This window comes from Geotrypetes seraphini, chromosome 5, assembly GCF_902459505.1.
Source record: "Geotrypetes seraphini chromosome 5, aGeoSer1.1, whole genome shotgun sequence".
Taxonomy (NCBI): Eukaryota; Metazoa; Chordata; class Amphibia; order Gymnophiona; family Dermophiidae; genus Geotrypetes; species Geotrypetes seraphini.
Genome location: NC_047088.1, coordinates 48,830,492 through 48,847,727, shown reverse-complemented (window position 1 = coordinate 48,847,727; position 17,236 = coordinate 48,830,492). Strand labels below are relative to the sequence as shown.

General features: G+C 42.1%; 1 protein-coding gene and 1 long non-coding RNA gene across 5 annotated transcripts in view; one reads left to right on the top strand and one right to left on the bottom strand.

Annotated features, from left to right (window-relative positions):
- IL13RA2 (interleukin 13 receptor subunit alpha 2) overlaps positions 1 to 4,735 on the bottom strand; it is a 94,172-nt gene extending 89,437 nt beyond the window's left edge. For 2 of the 4 annotated variants that reach the window (XR_004539414.1, XM_033944232.1), the window contains exon 1: positions 4,674 to 4,735. The gene's annotated coding sequence lies outside the window, so the exon portion shown is untranslated. Of the gene's footprint in view, positions 1 to 3,080; positions 3,097 to 3,734; positions 3,937 to 4,673 lie in introns of those variants that run through there. The other 2 variants (XM_033944234.1, XM_033944235.1) reach the window with 2 other exon arrangements.
- A 312-nt stretch (positions 4,736 to 5,047) lies between these two features.
- The window catches only part of LOC117360528, a 63,391-nt gene continuing 51,202 nt past the window's right edge, over positions 5,048 to 17,236 (top strand). The window contains exon 1 of the long non-coding RNA XR_004539438.1: positions 5,048 to 5,164. This is a non-coding gene — a long non-coding RNA (uncharacterized LOC117360528). The remainder of the gene's footprint in view (positions 5,165 to 17,236) is intronic.

The following is a 17,236-nucleotide window of genomic DNA, read 5'->3' as shown; positions in this document are numbered from 1 at the left end:
AGGAGGCACTGTGGGCACTAAGGATATAGAAAGGGGCACTAAGGACATAGGATTGAGGCGCTGGGGGCACTAAGGACATAGGAAGGAGGCACTGGGGCACTAAGGACATAGGAAGGAAGGAAAGAGGGAATAGAAAGGGACAATTGTTGGGCCTGAGTGCAGAAAGAAATAAAAGAAAGGATGCACAGTCAGAAGGAAACGCAACCAGAGACTCATGAAATCATCAGACAGCAAAGGTAGGAAAAATTATTTTATTTTCAATTTAGTGATCAAAATGTGTCAGTTTTGAGAATTTATATCTGCTGTCTATATTTTGCACTATATTTGTCTATTTTTCTATAGTTACAGAGGTGCCATCTTTGAAAACCCCCCAAATATAAATGATAATTAACATTTTCTCTGCATATAAGGTGCTTTGTGTTTTTTTAAATTTTATGGTTACCATTATGAAATAATAAGATATTGTGTGTACATGAAAAAGGAATGGAAGAAATTGGGGGTGGGGCTAGGGCAGGATTGGGGGCGGGACTGAATATTAATAGATGTCCCATTTTGATGAAAAAAATAAATCCCCCACAACGCCGCTGCGATCTGTATTAAGTAAAGTGGGGGGGGGGGGTTCCCTACAAAACCCTTTGTCGGAGCCTCTAAAAACACTCTTTTTCTTCGGCGCGCGCTTCCGTCTTGCGCTCAGTTGTCGGCGCGCGCCTTTGTCTTCGGCGGTTTTGTCTATGAACCGCCTGATGTGATTTTGAGGAAGCTTTTCAAAGCCAGGGTTTTGAAAAGCTGTCTGGAGAGAGCGCAGGCTCTCTGGAATAAATTATCACAAGAAATTCATAGTGAACTAGTTATAAGAAATTTAAATCAATGCTGAAATATCATTTATTTAAGCAAGCCTTCGCATTTTGGACAGGTTAGCATGCCTTCTGGAGCCTTTACAGTCACAGAAGGGTAGACTAGCTAGCAGTTTGTAGTGCGGTGAGCCGCGCTGAATGGCCCGTGCTGCTCCCGACGCTCAGCTCTCTGTGCTAAAAACTGCTAGCGCAGTTTGATAGAAGAGGCCTTTTGTATTTGTTAATAATAGGCACACGGTTGGGGGGCTCTTGAGAAATCATAAGGAGCATAGTGTTTGAGTGTCTTTATTGAATAGATTTTATTTGTCCTATTAGAAAATGGAGTTCTTTTTATTGTTGTTAACTGTTTTATTATATTTTTATTGTAAACTGCCTAGATCTGATGAAGAGTGGTGGTGTATCAAGTTCTTTTAATAGTTCTTTTAATAGTTTCAAGTTTATTAGGATTTCATATACCACCTATCAAGGTTATCTAAGCGATTTTTACAATCAGCGTTTTCCCTCTCTGTCCCGGTGGGCTCACAATCTATCTAACGTACCTGGGGCTATGGAGGACTGAGTGACCTGCCCAGGGTCACAAGGAGCAGCGCGGGGTTTGAACCCACAACCCCAGGGTGCTGAGGCTGCAGCTCCAACCACTGCGCCACTCACTCCTCATATGATTTAAAGGTGCCTGAGTATTGGTATATTCTATATTTTCCAACCAATGGATCAATGCAGTTTACTTTTCTCTTTTTTTTCAGGTATTCTATGCAGTCTGCCTAGGTGTCCCGGCAGGCTCACAATCTAACTATGGTACCTGAGGCTATGAAAGGTTAAGTGATTTGCCCAAGATCATAAGGATCAAACCCACATCCTCGGGATGCTGAGGCAGCAGCTCTAACCACTAGGCCACTACTCCACTCCACTAAGAATGCAGACAACGATATAGAGCACACAAACAGAAAGCAGTTTTATAGTTTGTTCCAAAGTCAATGCTCTCTAGTGGTAATTGGGCTTGCATGGCTGCTTGCCAATCTGTTTACTGGGTGAACTTTTCTGTAGGGGGGATTCCCTAAGTCTCTTCAGTCAAATACCAGAGTGAATATAGAGGAAATTCTCTTCCAATCTGGTCTTCCAGCTTTCTTTTTTTGCCTTTCTTTCCTCCCTACCACCCCTCTCCCTCACCCTCCGCATAACACTGGCATCCTCATCACTATTATCTTGGTGCAGGGATGTCAATTTCCACCTGAAGAACCGCAGAGCTGCCCTTAGCATCATGCAGACCTGAATCATTAAGGCTAAAGGTGTGCTTGGAGAATATGGCACTCGCATGGATTTTTCCTCTCCCTCTTCCTTAAATTGTGTTAAGCACAGCTACAGTCATTATTTTTTCTTAATACAATATACAGGTTCCAGTTAAGAACATAAGCAGTGCTTCCGCTGGTTCAAACCAGAGGTCCATCATGCCTAGTAGTCTGCTCATGCGGCGGCCCATCAGGTCCAGGACCTGTATAGTAATCCTCTATCTAAACCCTTCTATCCCCTTTTCCTTCAGGAAATTGTCTAATCCCTTCTTGAACCCCAATACCGTACTCTGTCCTATCACACCCTCTGGAAGCGCATTCCAGGTGTCCACCACCCTTTGGGTGAAGAAGAACTTCCTAGCATTGGTTCTGAATCTGTCCCCTCTTAATTTTTCCGAATGCCCTCTCGTTCTTGTAGTTTTTGAAAGTTTGAAGAATCTGTCCCTCTCCACTTTCTCTTTGCCCTTCATAATTCTTGGCAAATTATATCTAAATTGCTATCTCCTGGAATGGTAAATGGCCTGATCCTGGAGTATGAGGCACAGCAAAAATTGCACTACAATTGCAAAGCAACTCTGAAAATGAGAAATTAATACTTGCACCAACTTATTCAAATGAACTTTGAAATAGACAGTGATGGGGGTAGGGAATCATTTTGAGAATATGATACAGTAGCTGCGCCTTTCCTGCATTTACACGGAACAAAAAAACCCACCACCTTTTAATACATTTGGCCTCTTGTATTTACTCTAACATTTTCTGACAATGTTATTTTTATGAAGAAACAAGATTAAAAGTTGCAAACATCCATCAACATAAAACATATGTAGTATTTATACATTGCACTCAAGAAGAGCATAGGAATGTGTTCATAGAAAGAGCTGTTTAAAGCCATGTTAAACAGAAAGCCAGTTAGTATAGAAACAGAGGTTACACCTACCAAATTCCCATTGCAGGAAACTTCTTAGGCATGAATGTGGATGAAGAGGAAAATTGTTCTGAATGATTTATTTTATATCATGTAGACCATAGAAGGTGGAGCTTATTCCATGACACTGTAACCCTTTGCCCCTTCAAGGAACCCATTATCTAAGGGTTTCCTAAATTCATGATCTAACTTGCTCATAGCCTTTTATGCCAACACAGCAGAGGAAAGGCACAAGGATAAAACACATCTCCCCTATATAATTGTAATGAACTACATAAATGGTTACCCAGAGGTAAGGGTGAGGAGGAGTAAATGAATAGCAAAAGAAAGCAATAGATGGCCAATTTACATTTATTAAAGAGTTAAATGTGCTCATTAACCAATTTACCACAAAGGTTTTTAGGCAGACTAACAGTAAGCAGATTAAGGAGTGATTTCATTAGTCTTGTGTGGCAATTCTGCACTTAAAAGCTGGTATTCACATTTGTGCATTGCATTAATGTTCAAATGCTGATTACGTAATGCCAGACTCAGAGACCAGGAAAATAATGTGTGCAAAAATAAATGAAGAGCCTTCAGATTAATATTTCACCCAATTCCTGTCTACCCGACAGAGGTAATACACTTTAAGGGTGACACAGAACCATATAAATTAGAAGTGCTCACCTGGGTTTATAATTGTGTGCATCATAATAGTCCCTCACTCCTAATCATTTCTATAGTGCCACTGGATATTCACAGTGCTGTACACACACTGGTGTAGTAAAGGGGGTGTGGTCTGCCACAGACACAGTCTTTGTAAAGAGCACAGGCACTCATTCTGCTCTCCTCCCTCCCCCCGCTGCAAACGTGCATCCTTCCTTTCCTTGTATCTCTTTCATTTTTCCTGCACGAGCAGCGGCAGTACGAATTTGCTATCCGTGTCGGTGTCGCCTCTCTCTGACATCACTTCCAGGCCCTGCACCTAGGAAGTGATATCAGAGGGATAGCTGACACACTGCGGACAGCAAGTTTGTGCTCTTACTCTCACCGTGCTTTACAAAATATGCAAATCCCAATAACCAAAATTGTGCCTCTGAGAAATGCAAAAATTAAAGTCACTGCTCTTGAAGAATCCAGCACCAATATCATCTGATTGCCATAGACACTATCTGCAATAATTATGAGGTTGTTAAAAACATGACTTTATACCAGCTCTACAAATATTCTATTAATGCACATGCATATTTGCTCCTAGCTCCTATGTTCCTCATCATCCAAGTATAGGATCAATTTGAATGGATGGTCACATCTTAAAGTACGAATAAATGTAATAGAAACCCTAAACAAAAATAATACAAAACAGTTAAAAGCATCCCTCACCCAAAATATATGAGCCCCTTAATACAATGCAAAGTCATGCTACCCCAAAATGTCTAAATAAATACATAAATGAGCAAAACAAATAACTGTTTAAGTCACAACTTAATAGCCCTCTTGGACACAATGATACTTTTATGCTAGAATGAGACAGCTTTACAGCTCTCCCTCCGGATTTGCAGTTTCACTTATTCGCAATTTTTTTTCTTATTTTCTGCAGGCTGCCCAAACCTCCTCGGACCTTACCTGGTGGTCTAGCGGTGACGTGGGGCAGGAGCGATCTTCCTATGCTCCTGCCCCGTGCAAAGCCATCATCAAAATGGCTTCCGCAAGTTCCCGTCTCGAGACTACAATGGGAATTCACTGCAGCCATTTTGATGATGGCTTATTGCACGTGGCAGGAGCATAGGAAGATCACTCCTGCCCCACGTCACTGCTAGACCACCAGGGGGCTTCCGCGAGTTCCCGTCTCGAGACTACAATGGGAACTCATTGCAGCCATTTTGATGACGGCTTTGCACGGGACAGGAGCATAGGAAGATCACTGCTGTCCCACGTCACCGCTAGACCACCAGGAGGCAGCAGCCGAAGAACCAACCTGAAGATCTCCACATAGCTAGCACATAGCAAGGAGCGGTGCACAGCTCAGAGCAAGGAGCAGCAGTACTGCCGGCAGGAAGGGGAAGCGGATGCTGCAATTGCTAGTGGCCAGACAGCCTACTACAGGGAAAGCAGAGGTATGGTTTGGGGGAGGGCCGGGACACAGGAGGGAGGGGGGGGGTGTCAGAGCCAGCTCAATAAACTATTTGCGATTTTTCCCTATTAATGAGCCGACTCTGCACCTAACCCCCGCGAATACGGAGGGAGAAGTGTATTTAGATTCCCTTTGTGTTCTGATAATGTAAGGTCCTTTTCTGTCTCTTGTGTGCATCTAAGATCAGTATTTTTTTTTTTTTGCAGTACTTTTGCAGAATATCAGGAAAACACGTAATCAGATTAAGTAACAGTAAACTTAAAGTAGATCCATATGTTACAGCTGTTTTTAATAAAGAGTTAGATCTTTTTTTGTGTAACTTGAAGTTTATTGAAAAATATTTTGAAAGGGACAGTCCAATGTCAACCAGCATAATATAACCACAGAATCAGAATCATATTACTATACATCAAAATTAAAAATGATAACACCGAAGCTATGTAGTCCCTAGCCCAAGGGTGGGCAACTCTGGTCCTTGAGGGCCAGAATCCAGTCGGGTTTTCAGGATTTTCCCAATGAATATGCATTGAAAGTAGTGCATGCAAATAGATTTCATGCATATTCATTGTGGAAATCCTGAAAACCCAACTGGATTCTGGCTCTCGAGGACTGGAGTTGCCACCCCTGCCCTAGACTGAAAAATCATTTAAACCCCCTCTCCCCCATAGCTTTTCTCATTCTCTCTAGATCAGAGGTGTCAAAATCCCTCCTCGAGGGCCGCAATCCAGTTGGGTTTTCAGGATTTTCCCAATGAATATGCATGAGATCTATTTGCATGCACTGCTTTCATTGCATGCTAATAGATCTCATACATATTCATTGGGGAAATCCTGAAAACCCAACTGGATTGCAGCCCTCGAGGAGGGACTTTGACATCCCTGCTCTTGATCTTCTGATCAGTTAGATCTTTTTTTCACTCTTCTTGAAAGTGTCCTGATAGTTCTTTGAGTTAGCATGACTGTTAGGATGAAGAAAGAGGCCTGAAGTAATTTTGCTGGCATCGTTTCAAAACCATCTATATTACAGAAAGAGAAAACATTTCTCAGAAAACATTGTGCAAGTGCAAATGGGCTGAAATTGTTGTGACATGATGTAAGTTTCACAGGAATCAAACCCAAAGACTTACGAACAAGGATTAAGGACTTTGACCTGAGCCACAGAGGCTGCTTAGCTGTTGCTTGAGCTCATTAAAATGTGACCATGAAAGACACAAGGTGACACCTACCCTGGAGGATCCCAACTGGACTAACAAGACAACAGTAAGGAAGTCCAACCAGATGCATGCTTACTGGTTCAATAGTTTTCAAAGAGCCTGGCCTGTGTCTACTGCTATCCTAGCAACCGGTGCTGCTTCAGTGCAAGCTCATCTCTACGTTCTTCACACTTGAATCCTGCTCCATCCTTGGAGATCTGCCCAAGTCTACTGTTTTTACAGATCATTTCCTACATTCACGCTTCAAAGCTGGGATCTCCCACTGAGCAGCTTTCCCTTTCAGTGGCAGCAGGCGTTGCCTTAATAAAATGATCTCATGGCAGCAGGAGATGACAACCTCACGATAAGAGCTGTGAAAGTGGTCCCGCAGCAGCAGGAGGCAATGCTTCTACAGACTGCGACATTGGGGTGTGCCAAGGGAAAATGTGGATGGGGCTGGATGGAATAGGGTAAGGCTGGTGAGTGTCCTAAATCTCCCTATGAAAAATCTCACCCCCTTGTCAGCTCTGCCCTTAGTTCCTGGCTCACATCCGATGCCTGCACCACTCTTCCTGCTCTCGCTTCCTGAGATTCCAGTTTACTAGTACCTGGCTTCTACCTTGCTTGATTATGCCTCTCCATCTATGCTGTTGGCTAGGGAGCATCTTTTTGAAGGTAGCTTTAGTTCCACATATTTTCTGTAAATTCTTCTATTTCCAGAAAAACTATAGGTAAGGGAAAATAACTGCTGGTGTCCTAACCCACTCCTACTCTAGTCTCTCTGCTTCTTTTCCTTCATTTTGTTCTCTACACTTCTGGTTGTTTTCTTTACTCTCCTTCCATGGGAAAAAAATTGCTTTAAGTTGGTATCCGTGTTGTTTTGTAACAGAGTACAAATTCTCTGTGAGGCACACCTGAGATCCTCCCCCTCCCCTTTAAATTCCCCTCAACAGACTTCAGGTTCAGTTAGCACTGAGATCTCAAGGGTTGGAGGCACATCCTTTTTAGGTTGTTCTCAAGTAGGTTTGTTTTACAATTCCTAATGGTCAGCAGGATTTGCCATGGTAGCAATAGTCATCTTCCAATCCCCACTGAGAGCAAGTAGGTGGCCTCTACAATGTGCCCAAACCCACTTGACTCCAGGAACTTGCCCAAACCTTTCTTAAAACCAGCTACGCTATCCACTCTTATCACATCCTCTGGCAATGCGTTCCAGAGCTTAACTATTCTCCGAGTGAAAAAAATTTCTTCCTATTGGTTTTAAAAATATTTCCATGTAACTTCATCTAGTATCTCCTAGTCTTTGTAATTTGTGACAGAGTGAAAAATCGATTCACTTGTACCGTTCTACTCCACTCAGGATTTTGTAGACTTCAATCATATCTCCCCCTCAGCGTCTCTTTTCCAAGCTGAAGAGCCCTAACTGTTTTAGTCTTTGTTCACACGAGAGATGTTCCATCCCCTTTACCATCAAATGAAAGAGACTTGACTCAGGCGCATTTACACCATGTAGGTATTTAAATGTCTCTCAAAAATAATAAATAGTAACAATTTAAATTAAAAACATATATGAAAAAAATGTTACCAGCCGGCAGTGGAGTCGCCAGGGAGAGAATCATTAATCAAAAAATGTGGAGAAAAAGCCTCAAATCAAATGAATCGGTGACAATCAATAATACTTTTTTTTTGTAATTGTTTATTTATAACAAAAAAAAACAAACCCAAAACATCACAGCGAAACATCAGCACAATACAAAAACAGTATGGAATAATAATTTTAAGCTGCACTTAAACTTGTCATTGGCATAAAAACTCCACATATGTTTTAATGAAAATCTTTCACCATGCGCTGGTGTGATGTCATGATGTCACACGCATACAGGCATGTGCGTGATGTCACCGCATTGCATCCATGCATGCACAGATTTTGTCCTGATGTTTCTCCAATCTGGAAGCTTGTCAAAACCCAGACAAAATGCAAGGTTTTGAAAAGATGTTCGGATGTCCCGACATGTCTGGTAACCCTAGGTATCCACTGTCACTTTTACTTCTTAGTGGATGAAGGGGTCATGCCTTCTTTCCTCCAATGGTCAGCTGCTTAATCAGGACATCTTTTTGTACCCAAGATATGATTGAAACAGGTATAGATAAGAACGTCCTTCTTTGTTGCCTTGGACATTTCTTCCCATTTCTTTATCACTGAAAGATCTCCTAATTTTGGACCTGCCATAGTTCCATCTAAAACACATCTCCAACACATCCCTTACTATTTGGACGAACTGCAGTGTAAAACGTCCAAATTCTGCCTTTTGAAAATTGCAATTTGGACGTTTTCGGCAGATGGGCTTATTTTGGTCATTTTGAGACACCCATTCAAAAATGAGCAGCATAGCCTCCCCATGCCTCTTATACCGGGTGCCTATGGCAAGAAGGCAAAAGCTGTGAGGTAAAAATCTTTTGGGGAGTGTGTGGCACAGTGGTTAGAGCTATAGCCTCAGTACCCTGAGGTTGTGGGTTCAAATCTCATGCTGCTCCTTGTGATCCTGGGCAAGTCACTTAATCCCTCATTGCCCAAGATACATTATGTAAAATGTAAGCTAACCAGGACAGATAAGGAAAAATTATTGAGCACATGAATGTAAACAACATGGATGGGCATAATCCAAAGATACGTGTATGTCCATTTTGGGCCTAAATCGCTAGTCACCCAAAGTCCCAAAGTAGTACCTAAGGTCCATTCCCAAAAAATACATCCCCTAATTATACATCCAACCGTTTGATCGTCCAGATCGCTATGTCATCTATCTTTATACCCTATTCTCGTCCAAAAATTTGTCCAAGTCAAAAACGGCAAGAACAAGACCTTTTGGACTTGGTAGGGTCCAGCAAAGTGACAGACTGGACACCCAGACATGGCAACACAGTAGTGGGGCACCTTACAGGACACTACTGTGAACTTCACAAAAAGGGTGCCATATACACATCTCACCAGAACTCCCTTAAAGGTCATGGCGAGCTTCCCAAAACCTATTAGACCCATCTGCAAAGGCTTGATGAAAAAGGCAGATGTTACATGGACAGATGCTGGATAGAAAGAAGAGAGTGAAGAGAAGATGATTAAAGCAGAAACAACAAAAGGTAGAAAAAGATTTTTTGTTACTTTAGAATAAAATAGTATTGTAGTTATATTTATAAACATTTATAAACAGAAAATGGAAATAAGGTAATCTTTTATTGGACTAATTTTAATATTTTTTAACTAACCTTTGGAGACAAAAACCCCTTCCTCAGGTCAGGACAGGAGTCTGGATTCTTGGTGATTCAGTTTAACTTTTGTCTACATATTTCTATTTTTAATTTGAGATCACTTATACCCTGGCCCAGTTTGGAATATCTGTGTTCTGTATATATGAAAAGAACATTGTTTTCTGTTAGCATTGACTGTGCAGGATTGATCTATATTAATTTGACTTGTTTAGTTTTACAATGGGTATATTGATATTCTAGTGCTCACTGCAGTGTTTAATATGCTGCCTTTTTCTAGGTGCACCCTTGTTGTGCGATTCATGGATCATTACTAAAAATATATATATTTAGTTATATAGAGGAGGGGTGTGTTTAAAAAAAATTGGCTTCAAGTGTCAAATGTAATAGGTATTCTACTGCCTTCTCAGTCTCCTTTCCAAAATCAAAATCTTCTTTTAGTTTGTAGTCCTGTATTTGCATCGGGGTTATCTGTGTTCTACATGTGTGACCAAGGACAGATGTTCTAGTAAGAATGAATGCTGAGAAGCATACAGTGTAGTTTAATTTTGTGGTTAACCATTATGTATCTAATATAATAAAACGCTAGGCCACGCATGCGCACTCCCATCGCGTGCGTCCGTTTTCTGTGAGCTGTAAGCCACCGTAGATAGGAGTGCGCATGCGCGCAAAGCTCTCTTTCTCTCCCTCCCCCCGAGGTGGATGTCGGCCGCGGCAGCTGTCGGCGGCCCGAGGCGGATATCGGCCGCAACGGCTGCTGGCCACTCGAAGCTCGCTCTCTCTTTCTTCCTCCCCTCCCCCCGAGGCGGATGTCGACCGCGGCGGCCCGGTCGGATGTCAGCCACGGTGGCTGCAGGCCGTGGCAGCCAAACCCGGAAAGCATTTTAGTTCAGGGCATGCAGTTCAGGAGGAAGGTATGGGGGGGAGGAAAATACTGCACAAGGAAGTGGGGTGGGAGGGAAATGGAGGGGCAGAAAAGGGGTTGATGGACAGGGGAAGAGGTGCTGATGAACAGGGAGGGGGGCAGAAAAATGAAGACAGACCTACTGCTGGACAGGGGGAGCAGGAAGGAGGTGATGATGGACAGGGGGAGGTAAAACAAAGGGAGAAGGGCTTCTGCTGGATAAGATGAGCAGTGATGGGGTGGTGGAGGACACAGGGGAGGTAAAAGGAAGGGAGAATGGACACGGGGAGCAGGCAAGGGGTGGTAGTGGACAGCCAAGGAAAAAAAAAAAAAAAAAAAAAGACAGACAGAAATACAGAAAGTGGCTAAGGAGAGAGAAAAATAAAAAAAAAACAGACACACACACACACATATATTCTAGCACCCGTTAATGTAACGGGCTATAAGAGTAGTTATTAATAAGATTATACTGTATGCATACATGAAAAATGAATAGAAAAAATGGCATTACAATTAGTACTATTATTTTGGGGTGGGGTCTGGGGTAGAGCAGTGGTGGAGCTTTTGAATACCCCCAATCATTTTGAAAAGTTGGCTCCTTTGAAATGTTGGAGATAAGTGAAAAGAAGGGTAGCCTAAGAAGTGATTATGTCCTGAGAGGTTCTGAAAAAACCTCTAAGATCAAAGCCATCAGCTGCCTCCATATCAAAGGCTCTCTTCTCACTCTCCAACAAGGAAAAATAACAATTAGAAATCAAAGTTTAATTAGCAACTAGGTGTATTTTTGTAAAATAGTGCTGGATGAACCACAGCAGGAAAACTTGAAGGCTAGATGACACTGACACGTGGATTAGGCCAGTGGCTGGACAGGGATTAGAACCACGATGGAGGCTTTCTAGCACCCACTTACCTATTACAAATATTGGCTGGGACCTATGCTTCAGATCTCATTTTATATACTTAGATTAACAGAGTATAATCCATTATAACAGCATCTTTTTACTGTTCATCTGTTAGTGTGTTTATCCGAGTACTTTTGCTTGGCTCACAGAACAAATTTAACAGACTGCCTGTAAAACAAGATAAAGAGTGCATATTTATTGAAATTAATGAATCAGCAAACATTGTTTGTGCAGATAAACAGTGTTGAGAAAAATCACCCTGTAACTCGTCGCCATTCCCTGGAATTTTGCTATGTTCCCAAGCATGAAAAACAAGAAGACTGCTTTAAAAAAAAAAATACACAGTGGCTGCAGAGATAATGCTAGAATGTGAGGTTGGCTGATAAGTAAAGCCATGCAATATGAAAAATAAACCACAAGCAGGAAACACAAAGCAATGAGTGTATTAGTTTACATAATAGCTGATAAAATGTCATTCAAAGTAGAATAGCTACTCAACTGTAATTTATTCAACCAAGTTAAGTTATTTGTTGCACAAAATAAACAACTTTCCCAATAGAATTGACTAGAATATTATGACCCTGGGTTCCCCATCATCTTGTGTGACCCATGATTTATTTATTTATTCCATTTTCTATACCCTTCTCCCAAGGGAGCTCAGAAAGAGTAACATGAGCTTATTCAGGTACTCAAGCATTATTCCCTGTCTGTCCTGGTGGACTCACAATCTATCTAATGAACCTGGGGCAAATGGGGGGGGGGGATTAAGTGACTTGCCCAGCATCACAAGGAGCAGCATGGGTTTGAACCCATAACCTCAGGGTGCTGAGGCTATAACTTTAACCACTGCACCATACCAGGTGTATCATCTCCACTACAATACTGGATTATTAAAACCAAACGTTCATTGAAGGGGTGATGTTAGATTTATCAGCAGGAAGTCTAGGAGAAAGGGTTGCACATTGGAGAAAACCACAGTTGTTCCTTTCCCAGTCCAATGCTTCTCAAGAATACAAAGGTAATGTCCATGAAACCACCAATAATTTCTTCTACTAATGAAACTACTCTTTAGCAATGTTGCACTAGGTAACAATAGATCAGCATCCCTTTGAGGGGATGATGATTATTATTAAAAAAAAGATGTAACTCAAAGGTTAGTGTCATCCAGGTTTGCTTTGCCATAAACATGACCAATCAAGCTGCACTTCAGTCACATATTTCTTATCAATGGTCAATAAATTCACTGCTGGCAAGAACAGTTGGCCACAGAGGTGAGAGAGATGGACATGAGTGAAGAGTGCATTGCTTTCATCTCTCTCATGTGTCCTCTCCAAGTGAAAGTGCATTTTCTTTTCTTGTTAAATATGGCTTTGTTAGTGCATTGACATGAACTCAATGTCGTGTTGGTCACCAATAGTCATTCGTGTACATAGGAGTCAACCTTTTGAAATGATTGAAGGTGCTAAACACATTGGAAATTGCTCCTTCCAGGACACATTCAATATTGCTAGCTCCGATGTTAGCATGCCACGGACTTAGAACTCATTGCAGCCTTTAACTGGATCAAGCTGTATGAATTTGTTGAGAAGGTGATTACATTATGGGGGATCTCAGACATTCAAGAAGGAATATTTTTTTCTCTTCAATATGGTAGGTGATTGCTTGACACTGCAAGGAAAACTTGTGGAGTTGTGCAGCTTTTCGTTATTTGCACACATTTTTAATGTGTAATATAATGGCACGGAATTCTATTCTATTCTCTAGGATTTATAAACTGCTACATTCCAATAGGGTCAAAGCGGAGAATCATCATAGCCCATGCCTAAGGAAAAATTATACAAGTATGGTAACCCATTTCCTAAAGTTCCTTTCTATCGCTAGCCATTGTGCTTACAACTGAGTCTGGATCCCACTTTATGCACTTTTATTATAGGTGTCAAAATAAAGTGGGCCACATGGACCATGGTCACATTTCCAGTCCCTTCTCTCATTGCTCCCTCTTGTATTCCCACCACTGCCTGTTTTTAACTGGCTCTGAAGGGTATGACGCTAGGGCTGGGGAAAGGGGCATGGGGACTGGCACAAGACTGAGAATAGGAGAAGATGATGCTGGTGCTGGAAAAAGGGGTTTGTGAATATTAGGAAGTTGGGAACAGCAGAAGGAGGCAGAAACTGACAGGTGGGAGGTAGAGGCTGAGGTAGAGGGGGAGTGAGAACAAACAGGGGAGCAAAGCAAAAGTATGTGCAAGGGAGGGTGGAATTGGAGGGAATTAGGGATTGATGGTGGAGTAAAGAGGAGGAAAGGCAGGGAAAATGAATACTTGGAAGAGGTAGTTGGGCAGATTCTGGGGAAAATGCAAGAGAATGGATGCTGGTGATGGGGGGCGTGTCAGTCGTAATGAATGCTAGGAAAGGAGGAGAAAGAAGTAAAGGGCTTCTATACCACTACAAATGATTAGGGAGTCAATTCAGAGTGGTTTACATAAGCTTCTGCAATGGTGATACAATACACAAACTTCTGTAATGGTGATACAATACGTACAATACGTTTACTCTATGTATACAGTACTCCCCCGAAATTCAGGGGTTCCATTCCAGAAACTCCCACAAATTTGGTTTTTCACCTGTCAAAAGGCAGGGGAGGCAGAAGAGGGCAGCCGGAGTGCCGGCGGGTGAAGAAAATCACTCACGGTCTTCTCCGACCACCTCTTCCTGCTTTGACACGCAGCTCCTGATTGGTATAGCCCCACTTTACTACAGGAAGAGGCGGTCGGAGCAGACCACGAATGAACGAGTCTGCGATTCGCAAATTCACGGGGGAACACTGTACACTCATCCTACATTTTATACCACAATACATACATAATGCTTGTATCATGTACTATGTTCGTTCTAAAACCTAGTGCTTACGTTTCCATTGCCAGTGTCATGTATCGTGTTCAGCCTAGCTTTACATACTTCTGTTAATTTTATTTATCTGTACTTATTTATCTTATTCTCTGCCTTCTGGGTTTATCTTTTGTGATCACTCTTTGGTGTTTCTAGAGGAAGTTGCTAGTTATTTCCTCTATGTTACTACTCCCCCTGTTTGTTGCATTATTAGTGAAAGCAGTCTGTGAAAAGGATGGTCGTTATCCCTTTCTTGAATTTTTTGGGTGTCTTTTCCTAGTTTTAATTCCTTCTGAAGGGAGTTCCACCACATTAGTGTCCATCACTGAGAACATTCTTCATCTAACGCTTCTGTATTTGATGTCTTCGACGGAGGGTATTTCCAGCAGGTGTTCTTGGCTCGAGTGCAGGGCACATGCTGGTGTTGGGTGACAGATAAAGAAAGGGGCAGGTCTTTCAATGAGATGAGAGCAGATGGAAATGGGGAAATCAAAGGAGGAATGTGAGCATGGGTAAAGGTGTAAGGCAGTGGTTCCCAAACCTGGTTCTGCAGGCACCCCAGCCAGCCAGTCAAGTTTTCAGGATATCCACAATGAATATTCACGAGAGACATTGGCATGCAGTGGAGATGGTGCATCCAAATGTCTCTCGTGAATATTCATTGTGGATATCTTGAAAACCTGACTGACTGGGGCCTCCAGGACCAGGTTTGGGAACCACTAGTGTAAGGAATAAGAGAGACTCTGGAAAGAGATGAATGATAGGAAAATAATTATAGTTGTTGAGGCAGGATAGGGATGGGTTGACAGAAAGTTTTCATTTTGTGTTGTTTCCCCATGTTGTCATTCTGAAAAGCTCATTTGGCTGTAGTTTCACTTCGAGACTTTTTGGGATCCTGCCAGGTATTTGTGACCTGGATTGGCTACTGTTGGAAACAGGGTTCTGGGCTAGATGAACCTTAGGGGTAAGGAACATGAAGGATGGTTCAAGAAAGGATAGAACAGTAAATTCAAACAGATTTAAGAAAAGAAGTCAGTATTTAGATAAGAGATGGAATAAGAGAACTTGATTTTAACTGATATCTGCCTCAATTTTAATGCAATTTTAAAGCAGGCATCCTTTAGGAAAATCAGCATTAAAATTGGACGTTACCACTGCCAATGGATCCTCATTTCCAGCACCACCACGTAAAGCTGCTCTGGGGTTCAAATCCTGCTCTGCACAGACAAGATGAAGGATCATGGCATACCTTCTTATCTAATCCTACTAGAAGGAAAATGACCCAGCAGGGCAATCTCTCCTCCAGCAGAAGTGACATACTATAATCTCAATGGGCCAAACACTTATCCTTAATAGAAGTGAAAAGGTCATGACTCCGTTCAAGCTCAACTGGCATTTACATTTCAAACTGCCTGCTCACCTCTTATGAAGTTATTCTTCAAATGAAAGGGACAAGAGACAGTCCAACCCTCCTATTCAGATGATGGCAATTTAAAAAAAAATGGCCCCAGTCGACCTAATTTCCACCAGTGCATCTTTAAATTGTCTTTTTAGTAAGTGATAGTCATACTGTCTCCTGTTCCATTTCTTTGTAGGATAGGCTTGGAATAGGTAGAATGGTAATATCCTGATGGCATAAAAGGATTTTTTGATCAGTCAGTTGATAGATGGGATGATGCACATGTTCTTAAACCAATGGGGATGGAAGTGGATATGCAAATTACTCCTGGACACCTGAGCTGTGGTAATTGTTCAGTGTGTTCCCTCATGATTGAGTCTGACAAATTTATCCACCTGGGGACTGGAAAAGTTTATAACCTTCAGAGCAGCACATCGTGTGTGACAGAGGGGGGTGGTGTATATCATCTTGTACCCCTGTGCGATGCTTTATGTGGGTCACACTTCGCGCCGGTTGAAAACCCAGCTAGTGGAGCATAGATCATGCCTGTATACCCAGCGTGTGAAGGAACCGATGGTGGCTCATTGTCTTGAGGCTCAGCATGATTTTAGCTCTTTGCGATGCATTGTCATAGAGCATTTTCCCTATTCATCCAGACGTGGTGATTGACGGCGTCTGAGACAGAAAGAACAGCACTGGATTTACCTATTACAATCTGTTCAACCAACAGGACTGAAAGCCCGGATTGAATGGGCAGCATTTTTTGGCTAGCTTACTGTTGAGAGATTGCTAAAGAGCAATGATCGGCTGATGGCATCTAGAAAGTGGAGTTTTGAGTATAAATGGGCTGTGCTCTGCAGTGTTTCCTGCCGCCATTTTTGCATTGACTGTGAAAGTTGTAAAGGATTTGCACGGAGGGTCATGTTGGATTGCCTTTGATGCAGGAAGTTTTCCAACCCTGGCGCAGCAAGAGTGAAACAGAGATTTCCCCGTTGGATGGTCTGCTTATCCACGAGGCCTGGGTAGTGGGGCTTGTGAATAAGCCTAATTGGAGACAGCTGGGACTTTGTGGACAGCTAAGTTTTTCTTTTTCCTTGCTCAATATTTCTGACTGTGGCTCTGGACTGCAATCTTTTTTCACACAATGTTTGTATGCGAGATTTTGGCATGCTGGATGTGAGGTGTTTTTTGGGGGGCTGCTACTGCGCCTCATTTTTTCACCATTGTTTTTGATATAGTGAAGACACATAAGTGGAGGTTTTTTTTTTAGCCATATGAAGCTTAACTGAGGCTTTTCTCCACTTTTTTCTGTCTTCTTTTTTTCACCATTGTTTTTGATATAGTGAAGACACATAAGTGGAGGTTTTTTTTTAGCCATATGAAGCTTAACTGAGGCTTTTCTCCACTTTTTTCTGTCTTCTTTTTTTCAGACTGTGGGTGAATGTGCGATTGGCTTTGCAGTGTCCCGTAAGACCCTTGAATGTTCTATTTAGGGCGCATTTTGA